Source organism: Mustela nivalis, assembly GCF_964662115.1.
Source record: "Mustela nivalis genome assembly, chromosome: 8".
NCBI lineage: Eukaryota > Metazoa > Chordata > Mammalia > Carnivora > Mustelidae > Mustela > Mustela nivalis.
In genome coordinates this window covers 35,872,605-35,889,949 of record NC_139027.1, presented here as the reverse complement: position 1 = coordinate 35,889,949, position 17,345 = coordinate 35,872,605, and positions in this window count along the sequence as shown.

Here is a 17,345-nt window from a genome sequence, read left to right as displayed (position 1 = left end):
CCTCCTGATCCCATCTTATTTCATTTTTTCCTTCCCTACCCTCCAAACCCTCCACTCTGGCTCTCAAATTCCTCATATCAGGGAGATCATATGATAATTGTCTTTCTCTGATTGACTTATTTCGCTCATCATAATACCCTCTAGTTCCATCCACATCATTGCAAATGGCAAGATTTCATTTCTTTTGATGGCTGCATAGCATTCCATTGTATATATACACCACATCTTCTTTATCCATTCATTTGTTGGTGGACATCTAGGCTTTTTCCATTGTTTGGCTACTGTGGACATTGCTGCTGTAAACATTCTGGTGCATGTGCCCTTCAAATCACTACATTTGTGTCTTTAGGGTAAATACCCAGTAGTGTGATCGCTGGGTCATAGGTAACTCTATTTTCAACTTTTTGAGGAACCTTCATGCTGTTTTGCAGAGTGGCTGCACCGACTTGTATTCCCACCAAGAGTGTAGGAGGGTTCCACTTTCTCCGCATCCTCTCCAACATCTGGCATTTCCTGACTTGTTAATTTTAGCCATTCTGACTGGTGTGAGGTTGTATCTCAGTGTGGTTTTGTTTTGTATTTCCATGATGCCGAGTGATGTTGAGCATTTTTTCATGTGTCTGTTGGCCATCTGAATGTCTTCTTTGCAGAAATGTCTGAATAACCAGCAATTTTTGAGGGTATTCTGTATGCCAGTTAATGTCTACGTGTTTAAACCTCACCCAGCACTGATGGTTTTATTTCTCTGTCATTTTATAGAAATGGAAATTGAAGCTCCAAATGTGATAGAACTCATCCAAGGCCAGACCAAGAAAATGATTGAGCCAGGTGGAGAGACAGGTCTGTAGTGACCCCCTGTGATTTCTTGGACCCACTTGGGATTTCCAAGTGGAAGGATTATAAAACATTACTGTTTTACAATCTGCAGACACAGAAGTCCTCATTTGACAGGAGGTCACATTCCTTTATGTTGTAGGAAATGCAATGACAACTAATCACCATTTGGGGGGGAGCTCTGATCTCCCCTTGGTGGCCACCCCAGGTCTTAAGCTCTGCTGCCCACTTGTGATCGAGACAACCTTGAAGTTCTGTCTACCGGAAGGAAGGAGAGTGACTTTGTTTTTCACTTTTGCTGCCATAACTAATTTTATTTAGGAAAGCATTTTTGAGAGAGAATTGTAAACACCAGGAGAATAAGAGGACCTCAGAGGGAGCTTGTATGCACTCCAGACTTCCGCCAGCTCATGACAGCTTCCTGACCCCAGCGGACTGGCAGACCCTGGGCTCACAGGATGGATGTTGGCCAGGGGCCAGTGTCTGAGCTGAATGGCCTGGGCTGGACAGTGATTCTCCCCAGCCAGTGTGGCAATGAGCCCACTCCTGAGAAGGCGCCTTGGCTTGGAAAAACGCACTGTGGGTTAGACATTGGCATTCAGAGCAGGGGTCTGAGGCCAGAGACATGGCCAGGCATCCTGTAGGAGTCCCAGCTTTGCTGCTGGGCTGCTGCATGTTCTCAGGAGAATTGGGTCCGGCTTAGGAAATGTCTGATCACTCAGCAGGAAATCCGATGCCTAAGAACTGTTATAATTGCGAGGCTGATAAAAATTAGACTGAGAAGTGGAAGGCCTAAATGAGGAGCCATCATGTTTACTTTTCCTTTAAAATACCTTTCTTTTTGCTTATCTCTGATTGTGAATATACAACACACTTATCAGAGAAAGCTCAGAAAAGTAAATAAAAATCTCTAATCATCATTTCACCCAGAGATTGAACTCCATTTTTTTAACTCTTAATTTTTCTTAAAGACTACCAGTCACTTTATCAGGAGTTCAAAACCAGATTAATCGAGACCTCTGATTCATGACATACCCTTGTCATTGAAGGGTTTTTCTTTGCTTGCTTGTTTTTTTTTTTTTTAAGATTTTTTAAATGAAGATTTTATTTATTTAATTGACAGACAGAGATCACAAGTAGGCAGAGAGGCAGGCAAAGAGAGAGAAGGGGAAGCAGGCTCCCCGCTGAGCAGAGAGCTCCATGTGGGTCTCATCTCAGGACCCTGAGATCATGACCTGAACCGAAGGCAGAGGCTTTAACCCACTGAGCCACCCTTATTTATTTATTTGACAGAGAGATAGAGAGTACAAGTAGGCAGAGAGGCAGGCAGAAGGAGAGGGAGAGGCAGGCTCCTCACTGAGCAGGGAGCCCAATGTGGGGCTTGATTCCTGGATCCTGGGACCATGACCTGAGCCGAAGGCAGCTGCTCGACTGACTGAGCCACCCAGGTGCCCCTTCTTTGTTATTTTTAATAATGAGCATCCCCATTCAACATGAAAGCTGGGTTCTTTACAATGATCTATAAAACCTTTGGGCTCCCATTTTTTTCCATACACATACACACCTCTCTATTTACATGGACTTTTTTTTTTTTTTTTTTTTTTTTTTTGCTTACTCAAACACAGGCTGTACACACACCTTTGTGTGCCTTCCCGAGGGTTTTTGGTGGTGAGATTTCATCACTCAGATTTTTTTCCACTGTACTGCCCTTGGCTCTTCAAATGGACAGCCCATTCATCTCTTTCTGCGCAAAGGCAGACAGGGTTAGAGAGCCACCCTAATACACCCCCTCATTTATCTGTGGGGCTGCAGCAACATCCCCCCCACCCCAAGCACAGGCAGGTGTTGGGTGGGGATGCTTATCCTTGAGGATCTTGCATAAAGGAGAGATTTCAGTGTCCACTGTGGGCTCCATAATCTGCTGTGGTTGGACATGCATATTTCCATTGAACCACCACTGCCTGGTTTATGAAATTCACATGGCTTTAAAGTTACTTGGTAGAAATGTAAAAAGCTGTTATTCACTATCATGTGCTTCTCGTGAAAGACTTCTCAGCCTTTTCCAGAATGTACTTTTCTTTCTATCTTATTTCTTGTCATTGGTGTCATCCTTTGGCTCTTCTTCTCTGTATTCTTGGATTTCTCTTAAATTTCAGACCAGGATTTTAGGTATGTTCACACCCCAGACTTCACTTGGGAGGCAGCTCAGGATCTCTCAAGAGCCAATAGACCTGGTTCACAGATGTGGGAGACTTTCCCCTTTCTTCCCCATTCCCTATCCTCTTGTTTTCCTCTGTTAGAGATTTTCCCAGCTCTTCCCCTCCCCATGTCCCTAGTCCTCTCCTTCCATCAGGGTTTGCAGTAGGCAAGTGTCCAATCTTAGACGAGTCACATGCCTTATCCTATGAAAGTCTGGTCTTACAGGTGCCAGAAGCGACTCATAAGTGCAGGAGAAACTTTGAGGCCCATTTGAGATTGATAGATATCAGGCAAATAGTAAAATTTTCACAGCATTGCTATGGATAAGTGGTTGAAGAGACAAAATAAGATCAACAAATGCAAAAAACAGAAACAACCCATCACATGAACACCCTAGACAAAATCATTTGCTGTGATGGTTAGCATTTCGGCCAAACTCAACTTGGGCTTTCAGCTTCCCAGACACTCTTGCTGTAGGCACGTAGGGCTCAGTTTAGTTTCTCTTTGATTATGTGCTTTCCTCGTGCCCATCTTTGCACGGGTGCTGTCCTCCCTTGTCCAACCAGTCCCGAGCCTTCTGTACAGGCATGTTAAGGTCAGGCCAGGTCAGACCAAGTCTGGCACAGACAGAGGAACTGAGTGGGAGAGCCTGCGGGGAATTATGTTGGATCTGTGAGCTTTCTGCCTCGTCCAGGCCCTCTGACATATCCAGAGGAGACAGACCTGAGTTCTGGCCCAGACCTGCCCCTTACTAGCTGTGCAACCCTGGGACAGTCAGCCAACCTGTCAAAGGCTTCGTTTTGCATCAATCAGGTGGATAATGGTTCCCACATTGTCACATCATTGTGATGGATGAAACGAGATCAGGTATGTCATGTGTCACTAGGGTGACTGGCAAAAATAAATACTCACTGAATGTTGACTGCTCTTCTTATCATCAACAGTGATAACAACACTGGAGGAGAGGGTGGCCCCCACCAGGGCCCCACAGGCACTGTGTAGCTTGCACAGGCCACCCACCCCATCTGGGTGCTGGTCTCCTGGTTTCTTGCTCCCATCCCTGTTCCTGGCCTATTTTCTCCTTGCCTAAACCTTTGCCCATGAGCTTTGCTGCTGCTTGTGCCTTCCTGTTAGGATTGGCCTCCTGGATGCTCCCCCAGAGCTGGCACTCTTCAGCCATCTCCTGATACCTCTGCAGCTTAATCTCTGGTGACTTATCCTGCTCTGTGTTCCCAGGGCCCCCAGGCACACGTTCTTGTCTTTGTATAAACCATGGGTCTAGACAGCAGGAGGGTTGAAGACAGGAATTAGGATATCCTCATCCCATTTTCCAGTCCCTGGCAGGGATCTGGCTGGAATGCATGACACATGGTATGAAAGCATGGAGAGGATGGGGAACTCTTCTTCCTTTGTTGAATGCAGCTTTAACAGAATGTTCCTTTCTAGTTGCAAGACCAGAGCAATTCATGTCAAACACTTAATTTTAACATCTTTGTTTCTCTTAACTATCTCTCAGATCAAGCCAAAAATATCTGCTTTTTGATAGTTTCATTCATTTTCTTTCAAACCATTTCATTTGGATTCTGCAGAATTCATCGGAGCAAATATTTACATGTTCCTCCTTATATGTTGGACATCATAATGCACACATGGCTGAGAAGAGGGTGATCACAGTTCTTGCCTGGATGGAATTCACCTTCTATAAGGGAGTGAGATGTTAAGCCCTGAACCAGTAAACACATGGGGTAATTTAATTTTAATAAGAGCTGCCCAGACCACCCCCCCCACCACAATGGAGTCAGTGTAGAATAATGGCCTGGGAGTTGTGGTGATAGGTGTGTATGGAGGAGAAGTCCTGGATGGTGAGGACAGCTTGCCTTGTGGGGATCTGAGGAAGAGCATTCTAGCAGAGGAATGGCAAGTGTGAGGGCCATGGGGTAGCACAGAGTCAGTGTGTTTTTTGAGCAGAAGGGAGGCCAGTGGACCAGGGCACCGAGGAATGGGCTGGGGTGAAGCAGTAGACGGGCCTCGCCATTGCGAGGACCCAGAACAGAGGACCGTTTGGACTCAGTCTGTGGGTGCTGACAGCTACCACGCATCCCAAAGCCATGAGCATCCATCACAGAGAGCATTTCCAGAATGGAATCCATGTAAAAAATACAGAAAATGAAAAGGATGCCATCTTCTAAATCTATGAAAATAGATAACAAACAGACAAATTTCCAACGAGTGTTTCGGGGAAGTGCGTTTCCTTCAGGTGCCTTCTGGCATCATATCTGAAAAGCTGTGAACGGACATTAAAGCTGTGGGAAGGAGAACTGATGTAACTCCTCAGATAAAATGTCACTTATCTTGTTTCAAAGGAAAAGGAAGCAAAACTGGCACCAACCATGGGTCAGTTTTCTCTTGTGCCAAGTTCAGAATGGGCGGGTCCTGTCCGCACCAGTGTGCCTTGCCCCAGACCTGCCGGGCATTCAGCTAAGGAAGGCTCCAGACTCCATGTGAGCAAATAGAGGAGAAGTTTTCGTTGAAAAGGTATCAAGGACCATGGATTAATGATTGAACAACAACAGTAGTAACTACAAAGACTTTATTTCCTTAGGAAGCCAGACACTTCTGGAAGAGCTGCGGGGAACAGTGTCAGTGCATGGAAACCAAGTCATACGCTCAGAAAGTTCCTTTGTGAAGGGAAAGGACGTGGACTGGATGTCTCCGTCACACAAGTGCTTTTTGTAAATAGCTCTCTTCTGGAGCTCTGCATTTTCTTCTTGATGTGCGTAAGCTGTCTAGCATCCAAAACAAACTCAGCTTAAACCAAGAATCCAAACAACCGTTAAAGACCAGGGTACCCTAGTTCAAATCCACGTGAAGGCAAAAAACAAAAGGAAAGGATAGATGTTGCTTGCAGAATGTGACGATATTTAAGCCAGCCTTCTAAATTGCCTACATTGACACTTTGGATGGAGTGGCCTACAGTAGTCAAGATTTTTGTGTGTGGAATAAGAAAGGAATAGACCCCAAAATGAATTTAAAAATGCAGCATTAGATAGGTTCCACACATGATTAAATTTAAAAAATTGATCCAAAAGAACAGCTACAATTTTGACATACTCTTCAGAAAGAATTCTAGAAAAATCATGTGATGCGGGTGAGAGAGCAGGTGTTTGGGTATTTAAAAACCCAGGAACTGAGCAAAAGCACATATTTATTTCAGAATCCGCTCGTACCCTCCAAGGAACAAGTGCTGCATGTTGAATCCAGCTTTAAAAAATGGCACAAAGGACAGCACATTCTTGATGGTTTTGAATATGAAGTAATTACAAACAAAATGGCTTCGAGAAGCTGTAAGCATCAACACAAGTTTCTGACTTCAGTTGTGATAACGGTGTATCCCACCCCAAACAAAAGGCAGACCCTGCTTTCTCCAGAAAAGGGGCTGAAGAATCATGACCTTTATTCCTCAGTTCCTTGTGGTTCCAGTCTAATAGCAAGAAAGACTGTGGAAGACCACCTAAAAATTCTAGCAAAGACCCTGCCCATCTTCCTCTTAAGAATCCCAGTGAATGTACATTAGGAGCATGGGTGGTTTACCTCCCTTGAGATGCACTGGGAGGGGAAGAAATAAAAGAAGAAAATCTGAAGCCCAACGTGAAATCAGACAGAAACAAGAGACCTTCTTATCACAGATGAAGAAAAGAGTTTAGTAGTTTACCAGTGCATTCCTTGGTGGGATGATATTAAAGTAGTTATGAGAAATCAGAATTTTAGGATTTCACAAGCTCTGCTGAAAATAATTCTACATATGATGTTTTAGCTATAAGAAAATTAGAATAGTCTATCAGCAATATTGTTTCCTCTTCAACTTCAGTATTTGCTGGATTTTAGTTCCAGTCAAAATGGAGTAGTTCCAGTCCTCCCACATCTTTCCTCTGACAACCAGAAATATCCTTGGACATAATACAGCAAACACAGGAAGTCTCGAAAGGGGGCAAGAAGAAGGTGGACTGCCCAGGGACATCCAGGCTTGAGGAATGACATGGTGGGGAGTTGGCTGGTTTGTTTGTTTTCCTTCTAAATGGGGCAGAGTGCTGGAGAAATTTGTAACTCAGAACCACCAACAGATACAGGGAAAAAAACCCAAAAAACAAAAAACAAAAGAAAACAAAAACTCCAAGAGAAGTCTGCTTACCCTAGCCAAAAGACTAGGAAGTGAACAGCCTAGCAGAACAGAAAACCTTTGCAATGCACCCTCCCTACACCAAATACTCGACGGAAAACCTGTCCCTGGTTCCAGGATGGGAGCAGTACTAATCTTTGTGTTCCATGTCCTGGGGCGGAATCTGGTGGTGACTCTGTTCCCACACCTGCTCTCCCCCTGGTGGAAGCAGGTGCCACTCTGATTCCCCCACTGAAAACCAGGCGGGGGGCAGATCTCCTACACTTCCACACCCAGCAGAAGCAAGCTGTAATGTTTTTTTCTTCAACACAATTTTTAAAACTCCTGAGAAGTTTTACCCTTTGCACTGTTCTTTCCTAAAGTGCTGGACTCCTTCTGTTACCATTTTCTTTCTGTATAGAGAGATTGTTTCCTTCATTATTTATCAGTATGCCACGGGGACGGATTTTCCTGGTGAACTTTTCCTTCCTCTCAGAAGGTCTTAATTTCCCCTTCATTCCTGTAGGATAGTTTTGCTGGACATTCGGTTTGGGATTGCCAGTTTTAAGGATTTTATTTTGTTTTTGTTTCTGATACTCGAATGATGTGGTGTGGCTTCTTTCTGGCTTCCATGATTTCAGAGGAGAAATCACTATTATTCACATTGCTGTTTCCCGGTAGATAATGCCTCATTTCTCTTTAGCCTCTTTCAAACTTGTGTCTTTATCTTTAGTAGTCAGAGTTTCATTATGATGCTTCTTGGCAGATAAGTTCCTCTAGCCAGTCAACCTCCTTATGATGGGGGTCAGGCACAGTGCCTGCTTACCCCCGAATAACAGGCTTCAGACCCTTGCTGGCCCAGGGGAGTGTTCAAACACACTCATCACATCATGCCACAGGATATAGGGGTCATCCCATACTCTTGTTACTACAAAGTCAGCCACCCACGGCCTTTGCTGGTTCACTGTACTCTAGACTGCAGTGTGGTCCTACAGGGCCTCCTTCCTCAGGCTCTGAGTGTAAGTTGCTGACAAACTGCTATTAATCTCATCTGACCCATGTTGGGTATTAGGTGTTCTGCCATCCCTCTAACATCAGGTTGGGAATCCCTCACCAATGGAGTGAAAAAGGAGCTGTTCAAATCAAATGTAAATAATCTAAATTCAGCAATTAGAAGACAAAATTGGCAGAATAAAGAACAACAACAAAAACACCATGAAACTACTTGTCTTATATGCACATTTATAAGATAATCACATTAAATTTAACCATATAGGTGGATTGAAAGTAAGAGGATGGAAGAAATATACTGTGGAGACATCAAATAAGAAAAGAGTGGGTATGTCAATATCAGATAAAGTAAACTTCAACACAAAGGAGAACACTGGGGACAAGAGGGACATTGGTTAGTGAGAAGAGAATTGGGACACCAAGAGCATAGCAGTGTTAAATGTAAATATACCAAACACCAAAGCTTCAGAGTAAATCAAGCCAAGCTCATCAAACTGAAAACATAAACAAGTTCACAATTACAGTCGGGGACTTTAATATTCCTCACACTGCTATGTAGAAAATGACTATGTAGACATTTGACAAGAATATAGAAGAACTGAACAGTGCATCAGTCAAGAGGATCTCATTGACATTACAGAACATTCCATCCAATGACAGCAAGATACATAACGTTTTTCTAGCATTCATGGAACACTTACCCAGACAGACCTTATTTTCAGTCATAAAACAAACTTCAACAAGCAACTGGAACCATAGAGTATATTCTCTAACACAATGGAATCTGACTAGAAATCAGTAACAGAAAATTAACAGCAAATTCTCAGAACACTTAGAAATTCATTTGTCACAGAGGTAGTCTCAAAGGAAATTCAAAAATACTTAATTCTGAATGAAAATGAAAAGACAAAATATCGAAATCTGTGGAACGCGACTAAAGCAGCAACACCACAGGGGACATTTATAGCACTAAATGCTTACATTACAAAGCAGAAAAGATTTCAAATTCGTAATCTAAATTCCTACCCACCAGAGGAAAAGAACAGCAAAATAAACCCAGAGCAGAGCAGAAGGAAGGAAATAATAAAGAGCAGAAATCAATGAAACAAAACAAACAGAGAAAAATCAATGAAAGAAAAAGCTGGTTCTTTGAAAAGATCAATAAAATTGATAAACTTCTAGCAAAATTGACAATAATAAAAATAGAGAAGGCACATATTACCAACAGCAGAAATAGAATACTGAATTCAACTACAGATCTGGCTGTCATTACAGGATAATAATAGAACACTAAAACAGTTTTACACAGTTCAACAGCTTCAATGAAATGGACCCAATCCTCCAAAACACAAACTACACAATTCACCAGTGTGAAGTAGATAACCTGAATATTCCTAGGACTAGGAAATAAATTAAATCTATAATTCAAATCTTCCAAAAAAGAAAATGTTAGGCCCAGCTGCTTTTACTTGAGATCTCCAGTAAATGTTTAAAAATGAACATGGATTTAAACATAATATATTTAAAAGGAGACATAAGAGAAAAATCTTCAGGATCTAAGGCTAGGCAGAGTCTTAGATATAATACCACAAACACCATCCACAAACAAACAAACAAACAGAAAACTGATAGAATCATCAAAATTAAGAACTTTTGTGCCCCCGAAAGATTCTGTTAAGATAAAAAGACAAGTTGCCACCTGGGAGAAAATTTTTAGACACTTATCTGACAATGGCCTTCTATCTAGAATATGTGAGATCCTCTCAAATTCAACAGTAACAAAGAATCCAATTAGGAATGAGGAAAAGACATGCACATAGATTTCACCAAATAGGCTGTAGAGGTGACAAATCAGCCATAAGAAGGTGTCCAGTATCGCTGGTCTTTAGGGGAAATGCGCATTAAAATCACAACACTGTTGCTACACACCTATCAAAATTGCTCAAATAGAAAATATAGACATATCTAAAATGCTGGCAAGGCTCTCGAGAAGCTGGATCACTCCTGTATTGTTGGCGGGAAGGAAAATGTGATAGCCACTCCGGAAAACAATTTGGCAGTTTCATAAAAAACTAAGCATGCCCTTACCATATGTCCTAGCAAATTACACTCCTGGGTATTTATGGCAGAGAAATGAAAATGTGTGTTCGCCCAAAAACCTCACCATAATGTTTACAACAGCTTTATTCATAATAGCCAGAAACTAGAAATGAACCCGATGTCCATCAATAGGTGAACAGTTCGACAAACAGAGGTTTATTCATACCCTGAGTAGCCCTCAGCTGTAAAAAGAAGCAAATTAGTAACATTCACAACAACCTGAAAGAATCTTCAGAGGATTATGCTAAGGGGAAAAAAAGCCCATCACCAAAGGGGACATACTATATTATTCCATATTTTTTCTTTTTTAAAAAAGACTTCACTTATTTGACCGAAAGAGAGAGCACAAGCTGGGGGAGCAGCAGCCAGAGGGAGAGGGAGAAGCAGGCTCCCCACCGAGCAGGGAGCCCGATGTGGGATTTGATTCCTGGACCCTGGAATCATGAGCTGAGCCGAAGGCAGATACTTAACCAACTGAGCCACCCATTCTGCCCGCATTTATATAATATTCTTGAAGTGACAAAATTGTGGAACTGCCCCCAGTTAAGGAGTGGGTTAAAGAGTGGGTTAGGCCAGGAATCTTGCTGTGATGAGTCTTAACTGTATCTTGACAGGATCAATGTCGATATCCTGGCAGTGTACTTTATTACACTTTGATAAGACGCTACCACTGGGGTAGTGTGTATCAAAGTGTAGTAGTGGGATTTGGTAAAGAGTAGGTGGGGTGCCTGCGTTATGTGTTACAGCTGCACAGGAATCTATACTATATTACCACAAATTAAAAGTTCAATTTAAAAAAACGCTTGAAAAGGGCAGTCCTGGCCATAGCCTCCCCCCGCCCCGCCCAGAGTCATTTTTATCTTTTGTGGTTGTATTTCTTTGAGATTGACTTCCATGTTTTTGTATATGCTTTGATTGCTGATCTTTGATTAATTAATTGAAGATAATTAGAGATTGATCTATAGCTATTGATACTTGATGGCCATTGAGAATTAAATCATTTTGGCAAAATTTTAATTTAAAATTTAATCGCTATTGCTGTGGATGTTTTCTTCTGCCTTCTGCATCCTCTATTTTGTCTGCACTGTCTTTGTTCTGGAGTTCTCACACGGAGACCTTTTCTCAGTGTTGGGTGCCCCCGACTCTGTTTTCTTTTTTGTGAATTTACTGCAGTTGTGAAGGGCAGCTCCATGTGACTGTGGGGTGGAAATAGGGCAGGCTTGTGAGTGGGTAGGCTTCACTGGAAGGTAGATGAGCAGTAAGTTGGCCTTTCGTTAGTGGACCCCAGAATTGGACATTCTCTGGCCCGGCCAGGGGTGGGTTTGAAGCAGGTTTGGGGCAGATGGGATGGCCCCTTCTGGCTACTCTGTGCTGGGCCATGGTCAGGGACAGGTTGCAGTGCATTCATCCAGATGCCTCACGTCTGATCATGACTGGGCACTGTGGGCCATTTTCCATCTCCTGCTGGGATGCCTGGCCCTGTGGGTTAAGGAGGGCATCTGGACGCTCTGCAGCTCAATATGCAGTCTGTCTTCCAGACCCTATTTCTGTTAGTGCCCCTTCTTCCTTAGGAACCTGGCACCACTGCAATCTGGAGGATCCCCACCCTTCCTCTGGGTACCATCTCTCTGCAGGCACGTAGATGACAACTTCCTCACTCTCCTTCCCCAAATTTCCCTCGTCTTCTCTTTTCCATTTAGTGGTGGCACCTTTGTTTATATGCTTTTCATCATTTTACTGGGGTTTGGGAAGGGAGAGAAGATAAACGTGTGAGTCTGATCTTTGTAGTGGGTTGAACAACTGTCACATTTCCTGCTTTCTAAGATGCCATTGTTCATTTAATCACCGCATATCCAGGGCAAAAGGAACGGTTACCACATCAAATGTTCACATCCATTATAAGATGCATTCTGATTTTAAAACAACAAGATGTTCTTGAACTGGGGAGAATGTGGTAAGCCCAAACTTCCCTCCACGTCTGAACTTCGGGTTAATTTTGTCTTCCTTGGAGACTGGGTGAATGCTTCTCTGAAAAGGAGAGCAAACGAGAAGAGGAGAGTTGGAAGGAGCAAGGGCTGTTCACGCTGCTGCTCCCCTCCCCCTTCACCGTGAAGTCCACTGTTCTTTCCCTTTTCCCAGAAACAGCGATCCACCAAACTTGCTGGAATTGATTTCAAACACAAAGAATAGAAAGTCCGAATTGGGCCAAAGCCAGATATGCTGACATGAGCATGCAGGGCGGGTGGAGGGGTCGGGGGTTGGCTCTGGGCGGGAGTTGTCCGTGGGCTCAGTTGCCTTCAGCCCCTGAGACCTGACAGTGTGACCCATACCAGTGGGTTGGACCCTGGCCAATCTTCAGACTCCACAAGTGGAATGTTTAACATGTGGAGAAACTTCATATTGAAACAGCACAAAGGACAAGGGTCACGTGAGGGGAGTTGGGGGGTGGAGGGTGTCTTCTAGACCAGGAGCAGTCATTCTCTTGTTATAGCCATAAGAGCAAGGCCAAGCCTGGGTCTAAACAGAGACGGAGGTGTGTATTTAAAATACAAGATGGAGCGCAGGCTGGGTGGCCTGGCTGCAACTTCTAAAGAGGCAGTGATGGTCCTTCCTCAGAGAGGGGGGTGCAGCTTTGTCTCTTCGTTCAGGAGAAAAGTATCTCTGAAGAAAAGCAATAGTGAATCTTCCTCTCCAAAGTAGGGATCTCTGGGAAAATCGGTTTCAACGTATTCTTAGCAACAACTTCTGCTAAGCGTAGGAGTGAAACTGTGGGTGCCATGTTTTGGCTCCTTTTTAAATTACTTGTAGTTTCCACACAGTATGTTATGAGCACAGGATTCTTTGGTCACAGAAGAGTACAGCAATACAAAAAGGAGTTTCAAAGCTTGAATATCTTGCCATGGTCTGGCCCTTGGAGCCCAGTTTTCTTGTCTGTAGAATGGGCATGAGGGCAGTGCTACCAAACTCATAGGCTGAGTGACGTGAACATGGGTGCCTGGTATGTCGCCTGCTCAGGGCAGAAGCCTGTGCTGTACTTCGTGTTGACCTTGGCTGTCCTGTGCCGTGAAACGAACTGTGTGCCTAGGGACATGTGGAACAGCAGGAAGTCCTCGAGGACAACGGTAGTGTAAAAGCTTTGTCTTGCCTTTGAGGAAAGAGGGTGGCTAAGCTTCAGAGGGGCATGTCAGGGGATAAAAGCGACCTATTTATAGGGTTTCCAGGCTTAGGAAAAAATGGGACACCTAGTTCAATGCGAATATCAGATAAACAATGAATAATTTTTGGTATAAATATGTCCTGTGCAATATTTTTGGGACATGTGTACACCAAGAGTCATTTGTTTTTTATCTGGAATTCAGATTTAACTGGGCATCCTGTGTTTTGTCTGGCAGCCCTCCTGTTTCTCGTGCCATGCGTTTACTTGTCTCAGCCACCACTGTGGGCTGTGGTTGGGTGAGGATTTGGGGCTTGCCGATTCTCTGAGGTAAGCTAGTCCCAGCCCCTCCTGTGATGTTGAGTCTCACAGGGGGCTGAAGGCACAGCCAAGCTTGAGGTGGCCACTAGCCCTCCTAGGTCCTCTTTCCCAAATTTGACCCCTCTGGAAGCATCACTCTGGGTCCTCTTTTGATTGTTATTGGCCTCAGATCTCGCCCACTTAACACCTGGGCCGGCCAGGAGACGAGGGAGAAGTGGTCTGCTGGAGAGTTGAGGAGCTTGGGGTTCTCCTTGGCACACCCTCAATGCTCCTGCTTCACAAAGGTGGGGAAGCCTGTGAGGCAGACTTCACACCCACGAGAGCAGGGAGTCACAGAGCAGTGCTGGCCACCTTTCTCTCCCAGCTCCCTCTTCCCAGTCTTCCTTGCCCTCAACCCAACATTTTCAGCCTTCAGAAATTCCAACAAAGTCCCTTGCTCCAGGCTAGGAATCTACTTGTGGTGGCTGCAGTGGGTGGTGAGCCTAGAATCAGTGCCTCTTTCTGGTCCTTTCCAGTAGGTTCTGCTGTCCCCAACCCCCCTCTTCTCTTGTTCTCCGACTGCTGCCCCTCTAGGATGTTCCCACAGTCAGATGCTTTCATGGCCGGTTGTAGCAACATCCCTGAAATTCCCGAGGGGCCCCGCCTGGCCAGTGTGTTTCCTTTTCTCAAGTGTACGTGGGAATGGGAGTTGTCTGCTGGGATTAACAGTGCACATGATTTCCTAGACTCTCTCAGCGCCTGCTTCCTGTTGGGGGCCCCTGAGTTCTGAGCCATGTGGGTCCCTCGTGCCCGAAGCCTGGGTGTGGCAGAACCCTGGGGGCCTCCTGGGCAGCTGGCCCAGCTGGTGGCCACGCCTCCTCCTGCCTTAGCAGACCCCCAGTGCAGAGGTGTGTCGGCTCTCTTGCCTTGACCCTCAGGTCTTCAGGAACTCTGCGAGTTGGTTGTTGGCCACAGCCCTTATTAAAAATCAAATACGTTATATCAAAAGCAAAGGTAATGAATGGTGATGAACTCAAATCTTACCACTTCCTGATTATTTCAGCACAATTTTCTATGATCTATGCCCTTGAGTTCTTTTCATCTACCCCAAGCTGAGCACAGTGGTGTGGGGCCACCCAGCTCTTCCCCATTCCGGGTTCAGTGACATCGTCACATTGGTAGCTTGATAGAGACAACGTAGGAGTGTTTTCACCGTGGAACTCAGTGAGTGTTAATAGATTAGTGTTTCGTTCTTCGGAGAGCTGGTTGTTAAACATTGGCCAGCACAAGCAGCACACTGCTGGCGTGCCATTGGTTTGCTTACTGAACAGAAGTGAAATCCTTTAAAGTCACCTCACTGACCGTGGTGGTTGTTTTTTTTTTTTTTTTTTAAGATTTTATTCATTTATTTGACAGACAGAGATCACAGTAGGCAGAGAGGCAGGCAGAGAGAGAGAGGGAGAAGCAGGCTCCCCGCTGAGCAGAGAGCACGATGCAGGGCTCGATCCGAGGACCCTGGGATCATGACCTGAGCTGAAGGCAGAGGCTTTAACCCACTGAGCCACCCAGGTGCCCCAAGTGAAATCCTTTAATGACATCGTCTGAGCACAGTGCAAACAGATGCTAGCCTAGCCGGCAACATCACTGGTCGAAATGGGAGATGCTCCCCTCTCTGCTTCCCCATGCCTGCAGCTTCTTTGGACCTTGACTTGTCTCACCAGCCCTTCCTCGGCCCTCCCCACCACACGGCAGCTTACCAGTCTCCCCACCATGGCTCGCAAGTTTTACTATGTAGCTTCCCTTGGCCTTTTGGCCGAGTTCTTCTTTCCTTGCCACCAAGCTATCTTTCCCCGTTCTCCTGACTGCATCACAAGGTGCCCAGGACACAGTTTACTCATGCTTTCGGCCCCTCCCAAACGCGGCGCCACTACAGTTGCTGGAAGCAGCACCAGCTGTCTCTGCCTGTGGGCATGCTGCCTGGATGCCACTTGGGAGCCTCCGCAGGCCTGCTGGGTGCATGTCTCCCTTTCTCCTGACACCTCCAGGAGCAATGAGGATTTAGGGGCATGGCTGAATTTTAGTTGGAAGAGACCTTTTCAGAGTGCCCTGAAGATTTTAAAAACCTAAAGATTTTACCCGAGTAGGAAAAAGGAGGGCTTCACCCATAGCCCTTCAAACTCCAGACAGAGAGAGAGGCAGCAGCTGAGACTGTGGGCCTTGGGAGAGACCGCTAATCTGGCTTCACACTACTCTTACTAGCTGAGTGAACTTGGGGACTCTGTGCCTCAGTTTCCTCCTCTGAAAAATGGGGATAATATTAGCTATCATCCCAGAGGGCTTTTGTGAAGTATGAATGAGTGACTATGCATACAGCTCTTAGAACACTGCTCAGCTAATTTTGGTCATTGTCATTACTGGAGTAATGTGCAAAATTGTATTCAGGAAAGTAATTCTGCTAAAAAAGAGGTCGAAAACCAGTGATGTAGCCTAAAGACCTTTATTTTAATTTTATTTTACTTTTTAAGGAATTTATTTATTTAGGGAGCAAATGAGCACGGTGGGAGGGGCAGGGGAAAGGTTCTGAAGCTGACCCTCACCCCTTGCCTCTGACCACAGAGCCTGCCATCGGATTCTATCTCATGACCCGGAGATCACAACCTGAGTCAGAAGCAAGAGTTGGACACTTAGCCCACTGAGCCACCCTAAAGGCTTTTTTTTTGGTACATGAGAAAGTGAGACTTAGACCTAAGAATCAGACCACACAGAGGCCTGAGTGGTCAGCATCAGCCAAGGGGAGGTGTCTGTATGGTTTTATGTATACCTTCCCTCCTGTACCCCGTAATACCCTCAGGATTTCCAGCATCGCACACTGGGAACTAGACTTGACTTCCAGCCGCAGTTGGGAGGGTCCGTCTATAACTTGGGGCGACAGTCACTCATGGTATGGGTCCTGGGGTCGGGTGATCACATGTGCGCCCATGACAGTGATGATGCTGATGCTGGTGAATAATACAGTGTTGGTTGTTTATCTGTGTGAGTGTGTGAAGTTCTGTTGCCGCAGACATTAGGTTCTAGCAGGTGAAAGGGACAATAAATTAACAATTGGGATATACCATCAGGTGGCAAGAAGGAAAAGTCACACGCAGGCAAGGGGGTGGACAGAGGCAGGGTGGCAGGCAAGGCACCTCTGAGAGCCCCAGCTTGCCTTGTGCATTTGTCCACACTCAGTCCAGCGCCCCCTGGGCAGCTTGGGGGGCTCATTGGCTGGTCCCTGGATACCTACTGTGCTATTTCTGGAGCTCCCCTCCTCCCCAACCTCTGGGTGGGTCCTAGAGCTGTTTGTCCCCTTGCCCTGAGAGCCTCATTCAGCAGTTCTTATGGTGCTGTCCTGGTTGGGAGGCTAAATGTCCTGACAAAGTCACCAGCCCAGCCTCCTTGAGCTTCCGGAAACATAGCTCTCTCCTGCACGTCAGCCCCTCCAGCCACACATGCTCGTGAGCGTTTCCTAGGGGTGTCCTTCCTGGGATGTGAGATACTCCCCGGACCCCTCTGAGAGACACCATAATTTGCAACCCTTTCTTGAAAGCCCAA